Genomic DNA, 21,710 nt, shown 5'->3' on the forward strand with positions numbered 1-21,710 from the left:
TTTTCTTATCAACACTTTCTTTAGCCTCTAATTCCTGTCGCTCGTAATACTGAGCCATAGTTAACAAAGACGCAGGGGTCGCCGTGGTCCAGGAACTTACACTTGTTTTTAACCGTTTCGCAATCTCCGGTAGGAGATCAGCCACATACTTATCAACAAACAGATACCTACCCGTATCATCTGTTAATGATTGACCACTGTAGTCGTGAAACGCTTCTTCGAAACATGTAAAGAAATCAGATACCGATTCGTCTGGCTTCTGTTTACACGAAGCTAACATAGTCCAATCGATCTTTTTAGGAGGAACAAGCGTTTTTAGTTTGTTCAAAATAGCCGCTGGGAGGTCTAAAATTAAATCACATGGTTTGCATGCAGGTTCCCTGTCTAGGTCAGCCTGGCTTATCTCCTTCCAAGTTGCCCCAAACATCGTTTGATCATTAGTCTTACGAATCGACCTCCACATATCGGGCGGAAGAATTAATCCAAAGAAAAGATCTATATCAACAAGAGTCATAACACAAGAGGAGATGGCCCCCTCCACCCCTTCATAGAATGCGGCCGGATTCTTACGGAGATCAGGTAAAGCGTTTTTCAATGCCATAACATCTGCTCTATTCCAAGGCGTATACACCCAATTATATATAAAATACCCCTTTGAATTTGCCGACATTTTATCTTCATCTGTACCGTCCCCTTTAGGGGGAACGTAGAAAGGTGCAGCTTCACGCATAGGCATAACATGCACTTTAGAATTCTTATCTGAACCCAGGATAGAACGCTGTTTGGACTGCTCCGTCGACCCCGGCATGGACTCTTTGTCTGCTTTTCGTGCTTCCCGCAATCTGGACGCCTCATCCCGTAGCTGGAGCAGTCACGTGAAAAACCCATCTGCATCTGCAAGAACAAATACACCTTTACGCATATTCTCATGATGGACTGACATATCCTTGGGTTCTAAGTCCTCTGAATATTTACGGAATCGAGTAATAACTTCATCTGCAAAAGTATTCAAAAAGCACATCAATTCTCGTTCCGACCACTTATCCCTTGCAGTTACAACTTCTGACACAGTTATATGATTCAAATTCAGCTTCCTAGCAAAACTACGCAATTCCGCTGATCTCTCAGCATTTAACCTGTTACCCGACTTATCTCGATCTTCGTCACCAGAATCCTCAGTCGGGGCCGTAGGCTGAACGTACGGAGGCGGAGATCGATCTAATAACGAAAAATCATCAATTTCATTATTAAGGACAGGATAAAGCGGACGTCGAATAGGAAATTGACCGGTCGTTTGCAAATTACGTTCCCGTGCCTCCCTCTCTTTCTTCTCCTGCGCCTCCTTCTCCTCAAGCTGTAAAGCTTTATCTCGAGCAGCCTTGCGCTGCTCTTTGTCCGCCAAGGCAACCTCACGCTTCATACGTTCACGCACCGCTTTCTCCCACATTCGCACACAATCAAACATATCCTGTCTAGACCTGCGCTGAAACAAACATTGCTCCACAAACTGAACCTATCGCAAATCAAACGACCCATGTAGTGGCCATTGCAACTCGGGATCGGTTCTAGTGTATTTATGTCATAATTTACTGTACAGTATAGGGGGAAGGCCGAATTTCACATACATCTCACGATTAGGTGTTCCCTCTGGGGGAGCCGGCTGAGATTCATTTAGCCTATATGTGGTACCATTTCCAAGACAGCACATCCCTCGGAGTGTGCTTAAAACAGGCATGTTCAAAAAGTACCACGAAAGCGTGATACCGTAAAAATGGCACTTACAGTAATTCACACAAGTGTGCCGCTCAAAGTACGAACAAAGTTAGAGAAACATCTCTACATGCCTGCCTATGTGAAGTGCACTACACATATATTTTCAAAGTTCACACAGTCAAAATGTTAGCTAACTCAAATCATAGTCACAATCATAGAACTTCAGTAAGCGTCCGTAGACTACCTTACCGATCACAAATCTTACCCAAATCTCAAATATCCAGATTCCAACTGCCAAGGTCTTTGATCGAATCGGCCAAACGGGCACTGTACAGCAACGCAGACAATCAGGATCTCAGTCGGAGACCGGCGCCACCTGGAAGGTCAGATCAAAAGGAAAGGAAGAAAACACTGTGGGTGCCAGACTCGGGTCACTCAATGGCAGCGTACGCGTCCATGGCGAGTTTCCAATCCTTTGTCACGACCTCTCCTTCGGGCATCCGAGTCGCCAATGAGTCCCTTCGTGGTCGCCAATTTGTGGTATTGGGTTCCCAAGGCCTACATGCTCCGCAGAAATACCCACTTACACCAAAAGAACTGTTGGCACGGAAACTGAAAAGTACAAAAGACAAGTTTATTAAGACCCCATGGGGTGGTGGTACATTCCTACAGCACCCTTCGGCAATGCAAGAAGTATCACACGAACGTTGGTGCGAGTCCTTCTTTTATATAATTTACAGACAATAAAAAGGTAGGCGGTACATGGTTACAGAGTTTAGGTACATATATGGTCATTTTTGGTGCACAGCCAACTCATGGGAGGGGTTAAAACACCACTGGTCAGTTTGGCGGAACATTCCTAAGGGGTGACTGGTCAGTCAGAACTGCGCATGTACAGGCTTGACCGTTACTAAAAATAGCCTGTTGCTGGGCAAACTCGAGTGGTCAGTGGCACGGACAAAGGACTAAAGGGCATGCTGACCACGAGGCCGCTCATTCCCTGAAATGGCCGCCGTAGCATACAAAATGGCGTTTTTCGAATAAGGCCAAGTTAAGGGAAATAACGTGTAGCAAAGCTAAGCGCTAACCCAGCCATCGTCAAATTACGACAATGATTTTAGCTAAACCACGATATTGCACTATAGGACGTACCTTAACTGATAAATGGGGTAGATGGGCAATTTTGGAGTTAAACATTGGGGGGGCACAATTCACCATTTGTTCAATTCATGGGTCAAACTTGGATGAAGCGGAAGTTTTGAAGTGGTTAAATATTGAATTAGCAAATTGGACCTCACCTCTGATAGTGTGTGGGGATCTGAATATTAATTTAAGAACAGGGGAATTAGCGGGTGGGTTTGAGAATTATAAGGGACGTAAACCACGAGTGTTCAAAGCTTTGTATAGTTAGGTAATAGATCACGGTTTAGTGGACACCTGGAGTAACATATACCCAATACTCCCAGGGTATACTTTCTATTCGTTTCCCCACAAGAAATTTGCCCATCTTGATTATTTTTTTGTACCTATGTCTTTATTGAGTGGGGGTAAGGTACAATTATTTCTCAGGATATCATCTGATCACTCACCAATTGTAATAGAAATTCCTCATTTAAAGGTGATAAATCAGTCTAGAGGCTTTACGTTTGATCGGAAATTGTGCCTTGATGAGCAGTTTAGAACCCATATGTCGAAATGGATAGCGGACTTTATTAGTATTAATCTTTATTCTGCTAGTATAGATATCGTATGGGAGACATTTAAAGCCTGTTTTAGAGGTGAGGCTTTGAGCTACGGGCTTTACTATCAAAATAAGATACAAGCAGAAATTCAGAAAATTTGATAAAGGAAATTCAAAAGAGAGATAACTTCGCAAACATCGAAAAGTCTGAAGATATAGTGGCACGATGCCGGTCAAAGATAACTGGGGTGTGGAGTAAAGAGATAGCTCGGAAATATCTTGTGAATAAACGACATGCTCATGAATATGGTGAAGCTATTGGTAGGTCTCTAGCGCTACGACTAAAAATGCAAGTTACAAGATCAGAATGGTAATATTCAGGATGACCCAGAAAAAATACTTGATATTTTACTCCAATTTTATACAGAACTATATACTCATCAGGCTGCTCTGAGTACAGACGTCTTATTGGAGGGTGGAAATTTCACAAAATTAACCGATAGTGATAAGGAATTTTTAGATAGTCCGTTTTCTATGGAGGAATTGGAAGTGGCAATAAAAAGCTTGGCAAATAGGAAGGCGGCAGGACCAGATTACATTCCTAGCGAAGTACATAAACTTATTTTTCAACCATTAAAACATGTTATGCTTGAGACTTTTAGAGCGGCACAAACTGGAAAGGCACCAAAATCATGGGACAATGCCTCTATTATGGTTTTCATTAAAAAGGGGAAGCCCCCAGAGTTGCCAGGTTCATATCGTCCAATTTCTTTACTTAACTGTGATAGTAAAATTTATTCTAAAATGCTTTCGAATCGTATATCTAAAGTTATCACATCGCTAGTCTCCTTAAATCAGCACGGGTTTATCCCTAATATAGGCACTGTGACACATACTAATAAGGTTATATCCTTATTTGATATTGCACAGGCATAAAAACATGAATTAGCATTAATATTTTTAGACGCTGAGAAGGCGTTTGATCGCGTAGAGTGGTACTATTTATGGGAGGTTATGAAGAGAGCGGGATTTGGAAAAAAAATTTGACTGCAATTCAGGTGTTATACACTGCTCCAAATGCAAGAATAGCAGCTATGGGTACAAAATCGGAAATGATAAAAATTACACGGGGGACCAGGCAAGGATGTCCTTGCTCCCCGCTTCTTTTTGTATTATTTATTAATCCTTTTTTAAATAGTTTGTCTAATACTCCACATATCAAACCATTTACTGTGCAAAATATAGCCTACTCAGTTTTCGCATATGCGGATGATATTGCTGTTACAACAGTGAATCCGGTGGAGGCCTTAGGTGAAATTGAGCTATTGGCCTACGATTTTGGTTTAGCCTCTGGATACAAACTAAACTCTTTAAAAACTCAGTCTTATGCACAGATAATATTCAATTTAACGACCCCAGGGTAACGTCTGAAGTTACATATTTAGGTATCAAAATAAAGACACAAATGAAAGGGATAGTTGATACCAATTGGGATATTACTATTCAACAAAGAAAACAATCCCTAGATAGATGGGGACGTCTTCAGTTGTCAATAATTGGAAGAGGAAATATTATTAAAATGAGTATTCTGGCTAAAGTATTATATTTTTTTAGGAGTATTCGCCTGGAGATTCCTATAAACTATATACAACAGCTTCAGACTTTAACTGCTAAATTTGTGTGGGCCCCCGGGAAAACCCAGGCGGGCGATGAAATGGATGACACTGTCGGTTGAAAGAGGAGGTCAAGGGATCCATGATTTTCTGTTTTATTACTATGTGTGCTTCCTGCAAAGATTAGGACTTCTGTTAACCGGGGAGCAGGTGGAAGAACCAGCTGAAGCACCATCCATATTTTTTTTTATTGTTAGGGGATCAAGCTAGGGGGTGTTTAATGAAGGAACTGGAAGGAAATCACTATAAACGCACTCGCTTTAAAGTCTTGAAATCAGCCTTTAAAGTCTGGAGAAAGGTATTCAGACTGATTAAATTAGGGAAAATTACATATTACACACCATTCAGTGTGTATAAACTACTCGCTTCCGTGTTCTGGGATAGAGTTGCTAAAGACTGGTCATATTTATTTATTTATTTGTTTAAATTTATAAGGCGCACAGCTACCCGCAGTGGGTTCCCCGGCGCCAAGGGATAGACTGGAGAAGAAAAAAAACTACAAAAGCCAAGTTTTTAAACCCCATATAAGGGGATAACGCAAATTGGGGATTTGTTTGAATCTAATGGGATTATATTTACTTATGAAAACTTGGTTTCAAGATACAAGCTACCTCATTCTTCCTTTTTTAAATATCTTCAAATACGAGACTTTTGTATTAGAAAGCATATTCAACCAGTTTCTAATATGTTAGTGGAGGCAATTCGAACCCGGAAAAAAATTGGTACGTTATATCAGATTATGATGGATGATAGACCTGATGATTTACAGAAACATAGTACTTATTGGCAGAATTAGTTAGGGGAACCAGATCTGGCAATAGAAGATATAATTTTGATGTGGAAAGACGTGTTTCTTTCAGCTAATTTAAAAGTGCAAGTTTATAAAACTTTGTTTGGATTATATTATACGCCAGAACGGATGGCAAAATGGGGCTCACAATATGATGGTAAATGTTTTTGCTGCGGTAGCGAGAGGGCTGATAGCATACATATATTTTTTAGTTGCAGTAAGCTGACTCAATTTTTGACTAGTATAGAAACTTTTCTTACAATGATTATTCACACTCCGGTAAAGATCTCTCCGGCTCTTATGCTACTAGGTGGGGGACAAATTGTAGGAAATGATACTGTTTTATGTAGATATAAATATTTTTTATTTGTAGCAATGACTGCAGCACGCTTGTGTATTGCAACAGAATGGTTACAGCCAGAGGCCCCAGCATTTGAATTTTGGAGAGCTAAATTATATAACTTATATGAATTAGAATGGAGTCTTTATGCTTTAAAGGGGATTAGAAAACAGCGATTAGGTATGTTGATTTGGGGGGCAATTAATGAACATTTAGAGATGTGACAATCTTTGTTGCTATAAGTTGTAAAGTGTTAAGAGCTATGTAAATGATATCATTTGTATAATTTGTTTGGTGTTGTCAACTTGATCCAACTGTGGAATTTTTTTTTTTTAAATTAAAAAAAATAATAATAAATTTGCAGGGCTTGCTGGCCACTCAGCTTTTATTCTGGGCTGGAAGCTCTCCAAATTAAAAATGGTTCCTATTAAACCATGTCTAATACTTCATTGCCAATGCCAACATGTTTTTTTGCTGTATTTTTACGCAACTTCATCAGGGATAACAGGGGTTCATCTTCTCATTCTTTCATTTTGAGTTTACATACAACACCTGTAATGGTAGATAATGACATATAACAAACTTGAGCCAGTTATAAAAATCATCCTATGCCTGCATCCCAGGCATAGTGAGTAGTAAAAAAACGTTATGGTGGCACTTAGATCATTTAAAACATAATTACCTGGGGGTTGCGAAGTTACAGCATACGCACAACCCTCCTCATTGGGTCAAACGTGTCAATCGATCACGCGTCCCTATGAAAACCATCCACAGTCTGGTCTTCTGTAATTGTACATATAGACACTATTTAGAATATCATGCGGGGCGCATCTTTAACATCTTTATACTGAAATGCCCTTTTATTATGTATTGGTCACATCGATATCCAAATAACGCCAGTGGGATGCGGCATTGGTAAGAGGGACGTTGCCGGTCGGTAAGATCTTTTACAGACAATATGGCAGTTAGTAAAGGTGAGTCTACCAATTTGGTTGAGTTTACGCTTGGTTTTTGGAAGTGGCTCGTTACTCGGAATATGTGCTTCATGGTAATTGGCACTACGAGCATACATTTTGATTTAAGACTTGGCAAAGGAAAATTAGATTTGAGGAGATATCGAGGTGACCAATACATAATAAAAGGACATTTCAGTATAAAGATGTGAAAGATGCGCCCGCATGATATGCTAAATAGTGTCTCTATGTACAATTACAGAAGACCAGACTGTGGATGGTTTTCATAGGGACTCGAAAGAAGCGCAAAGCTGCGAATAGCGTGTTGTGAATGTATCTAGGACCCTAATTAAGACATTCCCGATTTATGCCCTTATGTGGTTATAACAAATCATATCCTTATAAAGGCATAAGAATCATATCCATATTAAGTCATAGCCAATGCAGTCCAAATACGGCAAGGCTACTCCCATAGACTTCTAGAAAGCACAACGCGTTCTTAAACAAACCAAGCCTCCAGCAGCCCGGGAATTCCCCCTGCTTCTGTTTTGATTTGTCCTAGAACTCCTGAGAGTCCTGAAAGAACTGCCAGTTCTTAGTGATGTCTTTTGTCCAACCTTACGTCAAACTCGGCACCTTCCAGGTATAAATATACCAACATCTGCCTTAAGCAACACACAGTGGTTTGGAGCAGATCGGCTATCTACTTGCCCGACGCCCTGCTGATGCGAATGCCGAAGGAAGCCGATCCTCCCTGCTGATGCACTGAGAGAGACGCTGTCTTTTCTCCTGCCGAGAAATCCAGCTCCAGTGTTTTCCGGTCATCCTTGCGGGTTGCTGGGAGATCGAGTCCTGAGAAAGAGATACAAGACCTCCTTCATTCTATAACCAAGGTACGGAGCTGAATAGACCCATAGAGAATTCTTGATTCAGATTCTTGGCAAAAACTGTAACTCATCTACTCCTTCCCACGTACTAGGCTTAGGTTAGGTACACTGGGGTAGGCGTATCTTAGAAACACCAGTTGAGTACGTTTAGTCATTATTTTATCATTGTTTGCATTTTATCCATTTTAAGTAACTTATGGCTTAGAAACCATATACATGCTTTTACAGTATTATTTCCTAATACTACTTTTACTGTACGCACTTTACTTTACTTTAAGTATTGCAATTGTGGCAATTCATTTCTCTTGCATGAGAAAGAAGAATACTCAATAAATAACCCTTTTATTGAAAACGCCCGTCTCTCTATTTCTGGTGAAACGAAGCATGCACGATTGACTGAGTAAAATAGCTGTCTATTGTTTTCACACAACTCTGGAGATACACTCCTTATTCTGGAGGGAGCAAAGTTGTCATGTTTATGCGGTTGTCAGAAACTAATCCCTCCTTGTCTATTCAGGAAAGCTAAACACCTTCTTGTTTACTCGAGAAAGTTTCTATTGACCTCTGAGCTAGCTGGCATTCATAATTAAGTCTAACATATTCAATAGAGACCTAGTCGACCTCAGTCCTACGTCTACTCTATCGTTTATGTTATTCCAATGTGCAGAGCCTATTGGGAATATAGGAACTACACTACAAGCGCTGCTTTGCATTACTTAGCTCCAAAGGGGCGTACCATGGGTGGTGCATGGGCGTTCCCATGCAACCACCCATGTTATCTGACGCTAAGCCTTATTTACTTAAAAAGGTAGACAATGTGTAGCACCAGAAAATAGCATCCACTTCAACCAGACGTTATGAGAGAGAGAAATGCTTTCATTTCTCCTTTCTTTTCCAGCTTGCATGTGTGCTGCACTGTACAACAGCACACATGCAAGATAGGAAAGGTTTTAAGGTTAGTCTAGGCATAGTAATTTGTACTGGAAGGGGTAGCCTTCCAGAACAAAACCCATGCTAGTCTCACATAGACACCCTTGCACACGGCAACACATTTCTGCACCAGCGCTAGGGAGAGGGGAGGAGAGTGTCATAGTTAATATGGCACTCATGCTCTATCACCCTCTCACGTAGCCTAGCATAGAATGTGCGGCTGCAGCACTGCATGATGATTCAGTAAATCTGGGCCCTGGAGCCACAGGCGACCAAGTTGGACACATTTTGTGTCCAAGCAATGGGAGTAATTACTAAATGGACATGGCTGAGAGATGATTGTCACTGGACTTAGTAAAATATCCTTCGGCCCATTTTACTCCAATGAACTTCTCAGATTCATGCTATCCTGATGTCACTCAGATGCCGGCTGTTATTATTATTTTATTATTATTATTATTATAGAGACTTTTGTGGCGCGCTCTGTTACTAAGAAAATAGTATCCTGGCGCGGGGAGGGTGAGAGGCAGAGCAGAGTGAATCCGGTGAAAAGAAAAGGGGGAGACCCTATACAGTGATGTTAAAGAGATGGGTCTTCAGTCCCTTTTTAAACACAGTAATGGATGGGGCTGTTCTCAGATGAAGAGGAAGGGTGTTCCAGGCTCTCGCAGCTCTGACAGAGATGGATTGGCCACCGAGCCTGCTATATTTAAATTTTGGGACAGTCATTTAGTAGAGATTAGATGATCTGAGAGGACGATTGGGAACATATAAGGAAAATCTTTTCCTCAGATAGACTGGACCAGCTTGGTGGACAGCTCGATAAGTGAGGACAAGGATTTTAAATGAAATCCTATGAGCAACTGGGAGCCAGTGAAGGGTGCGGAGAGGTTGACGAACACTTGAACTTTTTGGAATGTTAAACAAGAGCCGTACAGCGGCATTTTGGATAACTTGGAGACGGTGGATCAGGTAGGCTGGTAGGCCACAGAAGAGGCCATTCGCGTAATCCAATCTGGATAGTATAAGGGCGCGGATGACAGTCTCCTTGGCCTCTCTCGGGAGGAGCGGGAAGAACCTGCGTAATGTTTTAAGTGTGGAAAAGCAGATCCCCGTGAGTTTTTTTAAGTGATCCTCGAATCTGAGGTTATCGTTAAACCAGACTCCAAGGTTTTTTGCGGGGCCTCCAATGGATTTGGGGCAGGGTAGATCGGCAGGCCAAAGAGAGTCGCCAAAGTTGTCTGGGAAAGAGCCATATAGCAGGATTTCGGATTTGCTTCCGTTACATTTTAGTTGGGCGAGGGCAAGCCATCGAAAGACAGATGATAGGCAGGATTGGGCTCCAGACGTATCCAGGTTGTTTTTAGGCCATGTGAACAGAAGTTGAGTGTCGTCGGCGTAGGCCATTATTTTTGCTCCCAGCTGTTCGACGAGATAGATGAGCGGGGTCAGATATATATTAAAAAGCAGGGGGCTGAGGGTAGAGCCCTGAGGTACACCAGTTGCAAGTTTCTTGGGAGAGGAGGCAAAGGGCGGCATCCAGACTTGCTGAGATCTATTGTCTAGAAAAGACGTCAGCCAGTCAAGGGCGGAGCCTGTAATGCCTATGGCCGCTAGTCTGGTGAGGAGGAGGGAGTGAGGGACAGTATCGAAGGCGGCAGAGAGGTCTAATAAAATCAGAGCCGCTCTGCCACCTCCGTCCAGGCACTCCCGGATGGCCTCAGATATTTCCACCAGCGCCGTCTCCGTACTGAAGGCTGCTCTGAAGCCTGATTGCGCTGGATGAAGTGCCAGGGAATTTTCTACAAATTTGTCCAGCTGTGTGAAAGCGACCTTTTCGCATATTTTTGCTAGAGCCGGCAGCAGTGATATGGGCCGGAAGTTAGCGGGGACAGCGGGATCTAGGCCATTTTTTTTATGAGAGGGAGCAATTTAGCTTGCTTCCAGCAGGCCGGAACAGTAGCAGTGAGGAAAGAGCAGTTAATGATATGAGTTACCTCATTGCCAACTGTATCTGCAAGACGCGCAAACACTCTGGCAGGACAGGGGTCAGAGGGGGATCCTGATTGTAGGGCAGCGAGGATGCTAACAATGTCTGTTTTTTCTACTGGAGTGAACTGGTCGAACCGTTCCATAGGAACAGGCATCACAGGGGACGGAATGACCAGTGAGGGTGGAAAGCTATTACATACAGTGATTAAATCGTCCTGTATTTTGGTGATTTTATCGACAAAGAACACGGAGAGTTATTCGCACCATTTCTCCGAGGAGGTAAGTACAGGTTGGGCAGCACAGGGTGAAGTAAAGCTTTTCACAATAGCAAAGATTTCCCTGCTATTGTTATTGGCCTTAGTTATACGCCCTTCGTAGTATTGGCTTTTTGCAGATCTAATCGCTGCATAAAATTTCTTTTGCGCCATCCTCAGGTTCTTTTTAGCCTCGGTGAGATAGGCTTGTCTCCATAACCTTTCAAGTTTTTTGCAACCTGATTTAAGATCACGGAGGGTGTGGGAGAACCAAGGTTTGGAAGGGGTAGAGCGCAGTCTGCAAACCCGACCTGTTTTTATTGAGGCAGCAGTACCACATTCAATCCATGAATTGAATGAACTAACGGCTGACTCAATTTCAAGAGGAAGAGTTGGGTGGGAGGTGTCTAGATGTTCCGACATAATCTCTACATTAATTTTTTTGTTTGTGAGCAGCTGGGTAGTTTAACTTGGTCGGGCGGGTCAGGGTCCAGGTAAAACTAATCAGCATGTGGTCAGACCAGGTCACTATTTCGGGGTGGGTTAAGTTAATGTCAAAGTTGGTACAGACCAAGTCAAGGACGTGTCCTCCTGAGTGGGTGGGAGCCGTAACCCATTGTTTAAGCTGGGCCATAGCAAGAGCTTCGTTTAAGCGGGCCGTGTCAGGGAGGTCTAGATTATCCACATGGATATTAAAATCCCCCAGGAGAAGTTATCTGGAGTATCTCAAAGCCCGTGGGACAACTATATCCTCCAGTGTGCCCAGGAATTTACCTGCATGACCTGGTGGTCGGTAAACTAGAGTGCCCCCTCACAGTCTGGAAACTTAAAAACTAGCAGCCCACCTACTCAGCATGTAAGTACCCAGCATGATATCCAGCATGAGAATACTCTAGCAGTAGCTTGGACCTCAGTTAGCATTCCGACTACCGGCGGTAAGGCAGTCAGCAAGCCAGCAGCAAATAGAAAGCGAAAAATGGGGATGGAGGAATCTCAAGTGCTGCTTTGAATCTACAGTGCATGACCGCCAACCAATCAACTTCAAGTATTTCATGTAGGTCTGCTGGAGAATCTAACAGGGAAATGGATAAGGACTGGGATGTGTTATTTGCTGGTGTGAAGTCTCTGCATAAGACTTCTATTAGGAATGTACGTTGTAACAATGCATGCCTTTACCACGCAAGTCTTACAACGCAAGTCGTTACAACGACTTGCGTTGGAGGGCGTTGATTTAGGAATCTTATAATTTTATATTCCAACACCAGTCCCCGTAACAGTAGGGAAGGTGTTGGAATATAAAAGTGCAAGATTCCTTATCCCACAGCGCCATCCAGCGCAAGTCGTAGTAACGACTTGCGTTGTAATAGCTGCGGGGTAAAGGCACTGCGGTGTAAAAAACGCGTCGTAAACGATGTTCCCCTTCTATTAGACCTATATTTGAGTGCCAACGTGCGCTTTCAAAAGAATTTGCTAAAATATCTACCCTAAAGTAAGGACCACAGGCATGTAGGGATGCATTTAATAAATCCTTCCTGCTTCTCTTGATCTTCCTGTTTCTCTTGCCCCACTTGTTCCCCTTATTCTGGTCTAGCTCGTGAGGGGGGTTCAGTAGAGGCTTTTTTTCATACAGAGGCCTTGTCTGCCCCTGCAAAAAAAAGTACACAGAGTTTCCCAGGCAAGGGCAGAGAATGTACTGAGCAGTAGCAGTAGCAATCAGACTGGGAATGCTTGTAAGGGAGTGGGGGGTGGGGGGGAGGAGTTACAACTATTACAGCTAGGCCCTTAGGGAAAAGGTTGTGTGCCACTATTAACTTGCCACCTGTTGCTTGCCCATATGTAGTTATTCTTAGGAACGTTTCACCCTTGTGCACAGATATGAGTGAGTCATCTGCTCAATAGAAAAAAACGAGGTATGCCATTAGATAACTAAACATGCCAGCTTTAACATAAGGGATCAGAACAGTATTTTGATGGTAAGGAGAGGGGGTGGGTTGGGTATGCTAAGAAGAGTTTACCTGTAGATTGTGTTATTATTAATTGTAACCATTCTGATTTGGCATGTTACATTTTAAACCAATGTGGGAATAGTATGCATCCAGGAACAAATATTGTCTTCTTGCCGCTTGCTTTTTTTTATCATCCTTCATTGAGAATCGCTAGTCCGAGTATGGCGACCTACTATTTAGGTAGAGAAAGTCAGCCCTGAGAGTCTGTAAGAATATATAATTGTTTTGCGCTGCTGGCAGGCTTAAATATTATCTAATGACTTGCTACGGCTATTGTTGGGGGACAGTAATTTCTCCCCCATGCTGCCGATTCCACCCCGACCCGAGCAAATAAAGCACAATAAACGTTCCCATTTGCCTGGCCATGAATCTTTTTCAGCCCTTGAATAGGACTTTACATTACAGATGGGTCCTAGTCAGCCCTCTCCACAGACTGCAGCTACAGTCTACAGGCCGAGCAGCAAAGGTATTTGCCCAGCTCCATAGTTAAGTTAAAGAGAACGTGGGTTCTTTCTGGGGAGAGATAGATTTGTCTCGGGCAAGTTGACTCACCAGTAGTGCAGGGGGTAATGTGCCTGCTGCTAAGAAGGTGCATCATGCATATCTCAGAACCTAATACTATAAGGGATTAGTTTGGGTAGAAATGTATTTTTATTAGCAAAGCCAACCCCAGCTACTGTGGTACATTTTAAATCATCAGTTTGTACTACTCTAGATCAAACATTTAAAATATACTGCACAGTTACACAGTTTTTTTTTACTGTAAGAGCAGTTTGCAAGGTTTGACTTTCAATAGAAGAGAGAGATGGTACGAGTCTGATTTTATGGCAATGTGTTCCTTGAAGATGCGGTTGGCGTCTAGGGCAATTCCAAGTGACTTGGCATTCTGTGAAATTTGGGAGATCATAGCCATCCAGGGTTTTCTCATTGAGCCAGGTCTGTACTGTGTGGAGAAGTGTGGCTCAATGGCTAGAGCGGCAGACCCTGATGCAGAGGTCTAGCCTGGGACCAGGGTTCAATTCCCGCCTCGGCGGGTCTTGGGCTCAAAATTCCACAGACCTGATAATTCTCGCCTCGGTGCCTATTCAATCATGGAGTCCCACTCTGCAACTCTGGGCAATAGCTTGCTTAATCTCCACAACGCTAAGGATGCCTGGCTTTACCCTGGGGGTGCCCAGGAGTGGACGCCTCACAGGGAAAGCCAGGATGGGCTCCACAGCGGTATTCGTACAAGCGCCTTGAGACCCTTGCGGGTGAGTAGTGCGCTATACAAGTATCAATTTACATTTACATTACTGTATTTTGTTTAGCATTCCTGGCAAATAAAAGGAATTCTGTCTTGGTCGGGCTGAGCTTGTGGTAGGAGCTAGGCATCCAGGTCTAATATGATGCACACTCAAAGTTTCAAGCAGTGGATGACTTAAAGCAGAGAAGACTTTCAAGTAAAGTTGTGTCTCATCAGCCTATGGGTGTAAATGTAAATGTAACTGTATTGGCATTTATATAGCGCACTAGGGTCCCAAGGCGCTTCGACCGCTGCAAAACCCTTCCTGGCTTCCCTGAGAGATGGTCCCTTAATGGGTATCTCCAGGGTGAGACCAGGCATCCCCAGCAGTCTGGTGGGGCCGTTAGTGAAGATGAGGCAAGCTAATGCCCAGAGTTGCCAAGTGTGATCGCTGATTAGAGTGGGCACCGAGGCCAGAGAATTATCAAGTCCGCTGACCCTGGTCCAGAAACCTGCCGCGCCAGGAATCGAACCCTGGTCCCGGGCCGTCCTCTGCTCTCGGGTCTGCCGCCTCTAACCAGTGAGCCACACCACTTCACATGGGTGAATCTGGTTTCTGTTATCTGTGAGTAGAGCATAAAGCTGCTGTATGTAAAGATTGAAAACAACAAGAGACCGTATGGGGGGAGGAGCTACGCTGCGAACCAAGATGGCCGCATAAGCTCCCGGCTCCGCCGACCTCCGCCGGCGGCCCGTCTATCCTGCTGTCTATCCTCTACTTACGCCCTGTGCCTGGATGTATGAAGGTTGCCTGATGCTAACGGTGCTTTCCCGGATTTCCTACCCAATTCAGCGACGAAGTTATGTCGTGTCCCATTTTTGGCCTACTCCCGGGCTGCCGCCGGGACCTCGATTTTTGAAACACCCGAGAGGGACCTGATCAACATCGGCTGCGGGACCGAGATTGTGGCCGGTCTTCCAGTTTTGAATAATTCTTTCCGCTTTTGAGTCTCTTGTCCTCGTTGACGGATGGTGCCGGAGTAGAGACACTGTAACGTGATGCAATCCTCCTGCACCGTGGCTCTGGGTTGTGTGCCTGACCCTCGTTTCCCGGTCCGGGGGCTGACGGGCTGCACCCACGGCCGGTGTCTGTGCTGAGTGTGCCAGTTCGGGGCGCCCTTGTTGTTGCGATCGCCAAATGTGTGCCCGGAGCCCGGCGATGTGGGCTGGAGATTGTGTCCCCCTCCGTCCTCTGGACCCCGGGATAGAGGGGGTGGGTGGCGCACACTCATTGAGATTCGTAATGGCGGCGATCGGGGCGCTCCGCTCGCAATTCATCGGCGCATGTGTCTCCCTGGCGGCAAAACTGGATGATGTCTGCTCGCGACCGGCCACGGACGCTGCAGCGCCTGCACAGAAGTCTGCTGTCCAGTCGAGCGATTTGACCCGCCATCTTAAGGGGCCCGAGCGGCAGCCCGACTTTGCTCCTTTGAGAGTTGGCCTCACTTTTCCTTCATCTGCTACAGTACATGGTCTTCCCTCTACGTCTCCTATCCGATGGTGTATCATCGCTGGATGTCCTGTTCTTCATTGCCGAGTCTCAGGGTCCCGTCGAAGGGGATCGCCATTTTCCTTTGTTCCGGCCCGTCTGCATAAAGGATGCCGCCATTTTGTGACCGGACTTTGCTCCATCTTCAATGCCTTGGTCTGCCATGGACGCTTTGACTGCCTCTGGTCGGATGTGGCTTGGTCGGGATGTGCTCCGGAACGGATTCACACTGGTCAGGGCTGACTTTGACTTTGAGGTTTTCTTGTTCCTCGCCACTGCATTGGACCATCTGAGACACTCCCTTCGTTTGCAACTGCTATGACTTTGGTGATAGATCTCCTCGTGAGGCTTGCAGGGTTGACTTCTATTTCCCTGGGGTTGCTCCGTTTACTTTTGCCGGGACTGCACCAAATTCCTCACCGGGCCAGGGGTAGGATGGGGGCGGGGTTTTCCTGGTGACTGTCCTCCCCGTGATATTGCTGACTGTTTAGCTTTGCTTGATGATGATCGTGCTAGGGGGGGTCACCGCCGGCGGGGGGTACCAGGTGTCCGGGGGCTTGTTTGTTTTTCTCCTCCTCCACTTCTTCTTATATTTTCCCTTCTGTGGGGCAGTTCCGGGGCGACAGGCACGCTGTTAGTGGGTTAGGCCGTAGCCATTACAGGGGTGCAGGGTGGCGGGTGTGGGGGGGGTTTGTTATTTTAGTTTGTTTTGTTCTATGGTCCCTATCGCTCTTTTCTGGATTTGGGAGGGTTCTTTCCTCTTTAGTAGGGTTGGCTGTCTCTTGGTCTTGCACCTTTCTTTCTTTTTCCGGCTTTTCGATAAGCCTCTGTTTTTCTGTTCTTGGGAGGTAGGCTCTCTGGGGTGATTTTTAGAAATGTGGATTATTGTAATGTGGTTTATTGTCCAGTACTATCGCCGTGGCTGCCCAGATTGCATAGTTGCTTTAGTCATAGCCTATCTCCGACTGTAATTGGGTACGTCCCAATCGTCTCCTTTGTACTTCTATCCTTTAAGGTGTGATGTCCTTTTTTTGCAGTCCCTACTCTTTTTCTAAAAATTTAAAAATGAAAACCTCATATCCTGTTTGCGAGCCCCACAACCACATCTGATGTACTTTGATATATCCTGTTTATTGATTGGATTCAGTTTCTCCTGTTTTCATTGACTGTCTTTGCGGCCGGCCATGATGGTTGTGGGCCTGCACATGTATCTCCTTCTTTTTTGAATGAAGGTTTTCAAAAAAAACAAAAAAAAAACAAGAGACCGTATGGAGCTGTGGGCCACTGATGATAGGGATATTTGTGACCTGATTGTGTCCAGATGAGCAAACGGGTATTTGGTTGGAAAGGAAGGAAGAGAACCTGTGAAGGACTTTGACATTGTATCACATTTGCGACTCCAGGGTGCATATGAGGGTGGAATTGTCGGCTGTGTGGTCCAGTAATGCCTGTCAAGGGTCATCGTCATTTATGTTCGAGAAATCATCGCCTGTGATGTGTGAAGTAGCAGTATTTATCCAAAGCCAAACTGGTAGTTGTGCAGGAGATGGTTAGCATTGATGTTGTCTTGGAGATATAGACATATTTTTAGGCCTTGCCTGAGACATCGCATGCCCTGTCTCTTGTAAGACAAATTGGGCCAGATGTATCAAAGGGTTTTGCCCATTCTGGGTCTATGGGAAATGAGTTGATACATATGGCCCATTGCTTACAAGGGGCTTGGAGCCTGCCAGCTGCTCACTGTTGGTTGGCTTCATTATCACTGTTTCTGTGATTCTTTTTAGTTAGCATGTGCTGGCTTCTCTTCCTCTTTGTTTGTTTGGTCTTCCCTGGAGCATGGTCCACACACTGCTTTCTTGCTGGGTGTCCTCCACAGCTTGTGCTTTTAGAGCTTCTTTTTCTTTTAGTTGCAGCACATAAGAGTGCATGTGTGTCCAGGCCACCCCCTTACCACTCTGTGTTCCTAGCCCCCCCCTATGTTCTTGCTTACTCCTGCCCCCTTCCGGGTCATTTCTTGTCCTGTCATTTCTTGCCCGGTTCCTTCCATTCCATTGCTTGAGCCATCTCTTGTGTTGTTGTTTGCCCTGTCTTTCCCACTCCCCCGGTGTTGTTGCTTGCCTTTTCCCTCAAGCCCTTCTCCTGCATTATTGCTTGATGTTGGGAGAAATGTAAATAGAATGTAGCTAGGATGGGAAACAGCAGAGGTAAATTATAGATGGGAACACTGGAGTTGGCATTGCTTGGTGGGAAAAGATGTCCATAAGAGAGGATAGGTCTGTGAATTCAAGGCATAAGCACAATAGGAACCAGGCGATGGGTCACAGGTGGGAACAGGTAACAGGAGGAGGCAGGGAATAGGTGCAAATGGTGTTACAGCTGACGGTTGACAGGGATTGTGCCACCCAAGTACGTAGCCCGGGAAAGGTATAAGTGAAGGAAGTTTGGTAGGCCTGAATTCAGCGTCAAAAGAAGCAGCCTTTAGCGAGGGTGCCCTTTTCAATCTGAGTTCATAAAGGCCACTTTTAGAAAGTGGGTATTATTTTGCTTGGTCATCCCGCGTGCCTCTGCAGGAATGTGAATTGCCTGTCTGGTTTTTGGGCGACAGATGGCTAGGGAGCAGGGTGGCTCCTGATACTCTAGGTAGGTCAGGAAAGGGCTAAATAGACCTGGGTTACGACGGGGAAAGAGGGAGGAGATTGCCTTGCACCTGAAAGGGCCTGGTCTGCCTCTGACAAAGCAGTCTCCACCCCCTGCCAGGAATTCACGCCAGAGAAGGCCCAACTGGTTCTGGCCGGACACAGACACCCTCTGCCTGGCAGATCAAAGGATTTTTGTGTACAAATGCTGGGTCCCAGACCCCTGAACTTTAGAGCTCATCTGGATCAAGAAGACTACACAGAAGGAGAGCCGGAGACACTGCTGAAAGGACCGACCGCTTTGCTGCGTGCTTTGCTGGCTGCCTCTGTCTGGGCAGTGAAAGGCCTGTACTGGACTTTCTGCAACCGAATTGGTGAGACTCTCCTAGGGCTTGAGGTGGAGCTTGCCCCCTGTTTATGAAGTCTCCGGAACAGCAAAGACTTCAGGTTCTTCGACCCGCAGCACTGGGGATTGTGTGTTTTGTGCTGCCACCGAAGAACCCCGCCCGATGACCCTGCCGAACCCATGTCCTGAAGGCACCGCTAAGGGCTCCGCCGCACCGCACTCTGCCCTGCCTTGCTTCACTCCGAAGCTTTGGCACCTCAGAGGGCAATGCCACCACGCCACACTGCGAGCCTGGTCCCACCGACGACGCCTGCTGACGCCATCACAGAGCCGCTGTTCGCACCGTGACCTGTGGGCCCGCACTCTGCACCGCCTCGCTACACGACGACGACTGTAAATACTGAAATAACACTAAATGAAGAGCTTCCATTTTGGTGAGGGACCACCTTTCTCCTCTGTGCCCCAGCATCCTCCAACTTCCCTTACCAGCCCTGCTGTCCACTGAACAGTGAGATGCAAAAGGACCCTGTTCTCTGACTTCCTAATATGCTGGGTGCCTCTCATCAAGCATTCCACCCAGCATTCTCCACAAAGAGAAATATTACTCCTATCCGGGTTAAAGGGAACTACTTATTTTTTGTACAGAAGCCCTCAAGCAGTGCATACATTCGGTTTACATTGGGCTGCAAAGCATACAGAGGTTATTGCTCAATCAGCAGTGCAGATGAATGCCCGCACAAAGGAAGCACAAAGGTGGCATATGCTTACACGAATAGGCTGTTGTTAGACCAGAGACATACTAATTTTGCTCATTTACGGGAATAGTGAACTATGCTTAAGCAACTCCGTTTTCTAAGCTGTCGCCATCTTCTGAACCTTTCTAGGTGAGAAGCCATGATATGCTTTTCAATTGTTTTCTGCACTTCGTATGCTGGTAGAAACCGGTTCTTGTCAGAGGAATGTCCTCGATCTGCTCCGAAGTCATAACAGATGCCTGGCCAGCCGAAGCTGTGGCCTTGGTATGGAGTGGTATAGAATATGATGGGAAAACGGGGCGTGGCTCACAGGAGCCTCGTCTTACGTCTCCACTGGTACTAAAGGGGGTGTCTGGGTTCCCATCACCGGAAGTTCATCGCAGTGCAGACGTGTGGCTGTGACGATGGAGCAAATAGTACTGATTCAGCTGGAGAAACGGACTTCCCTCAGGCAAAGTGGAAATGGGATGTGCAAACAGTTGGTGAGGTGTTCCGCTAATTCTTATATTCCTACTTGCCTAACCATCTTTTCTTATTTTCAGATCCAATACATTTATATACATATAAGTTCTATATATGTTCTACTGATTGGATTTAGCAATTGCTTAGGTGCTAGTGTGAAGAAGGCCTACCGTGAATTATCTTACTTCATGTAATAAAAGAAATCACAGGGTCTATGATTATTTGTCTGTACTCCTTGTGGAGGGAGGACGGGCCCCTTTTTGACCAAATACTTATGGAAGGATGGGTAAGTTCCCTTCCAATGGGTAATTATTGATACAGAAGTTTGGCTGGCTCCCAGCAAGGAGCAAAATTCTAATTCTTTCACCCCCAGCCTTGTAAGGAGAGGCATGCGTTGGATTATGTAGTCCTATCCGGGTGAGTATTCTGTAACCGGAGAGGAGCGATAAATATCCTCCCGCACAGCGAATGTCACCAGGAGGTTTGTGATACTTTGTGATACCTTGTGATATTCTGTTGTTGTTGTCGTGTGTGAGCCTCGCGGCAAGAGCAATAGAATTATACCTAGTATTGGTGTTACTTTCTTGGGTAAGTATTGTGGAGTGTTGTATCTTTTGGGTCTCAAGAGGGATAAGCTTGCTTGTCCTGATTATTGGCAGAATTTTCAGGCCATTACAGACATATAGTTCAACTTTTCTTTGTACTGTTGACTAAAAAGCCAGACCTTACTGAATATGTTTGAAATGGCAGATTACACAATGATAAATGAAGACATGTAATGTATTGTTATGTTAAGATATGTAAAATAAGCTTGTAGAGCGCACGTACATCAGGCAGTTTCATGGCGCTGAGGTCAGAGGAGGAGCGGCACTCACAGCATAGTTGGCTTACTGATATGAATGAGAAAATAGGAAGGTCTTTAACAGTTTTCCGAAGTGTTCATAAGGGGTTGCCAGCCTCACGCTCGTGGGTACCGAGTTCCAAAATTGCAGGGCTAAAAGGGCAAATCTGAGCCATCCATGTTTTTTACATTTAAATGAAGGGGTGATCAGGAGATTAGAATTGGATGACCGCAGATTGCGGGGAGGAGTATAGTGCTAGATCCTAGAGGAGATAAAATGTGGCCCTATCCCGGCCAAGGGTTTAAAGATGGTACATCCTAACTTGAAGGCGCAACGATTGGCCACCGGAATCCAGTGTAGGTTTTTCATGAGGGGTGTGATATGATGTCGCAAAGGTTGACGGACAATCAGCCTTGCCAACTGATTTTGCACTAGCTGTAAGCAACGCCGTTGATAAGCCGGGATACCGGCATATAGTGAGTTGGCATAATCGATGCGTGAGATCACTAGGGCTAGCACAACCAGCTTTAAGGCCTCGGTGGTCAAGAACCTACTGATCTTCCTAAATCTTTGAAGATGGTAAAAACAAGAAGAAACCACTGCGCTGATTTGTGCTTTCATTGATAGCTCACTGCTGATCAAGACCCCCAGGCTCTTGACAGAGCAACCGGGATGC

The sequence above is a fragment of the Lissotriton vulgaris genome, chromosome 6 (assembly GCF_964263255.1).
Source record: "Lissotriton vulgaris chromosome 6, aLisVul1.2, whole genome shotgun sequence".
Classification (NCBI taxonomy): domain Eukaryota; kingdom Metazoa; phylum Chordata; class Amphibia; order Caudata; family Salamandridae; genus Lissotriton; species Lissotriton vulgaris.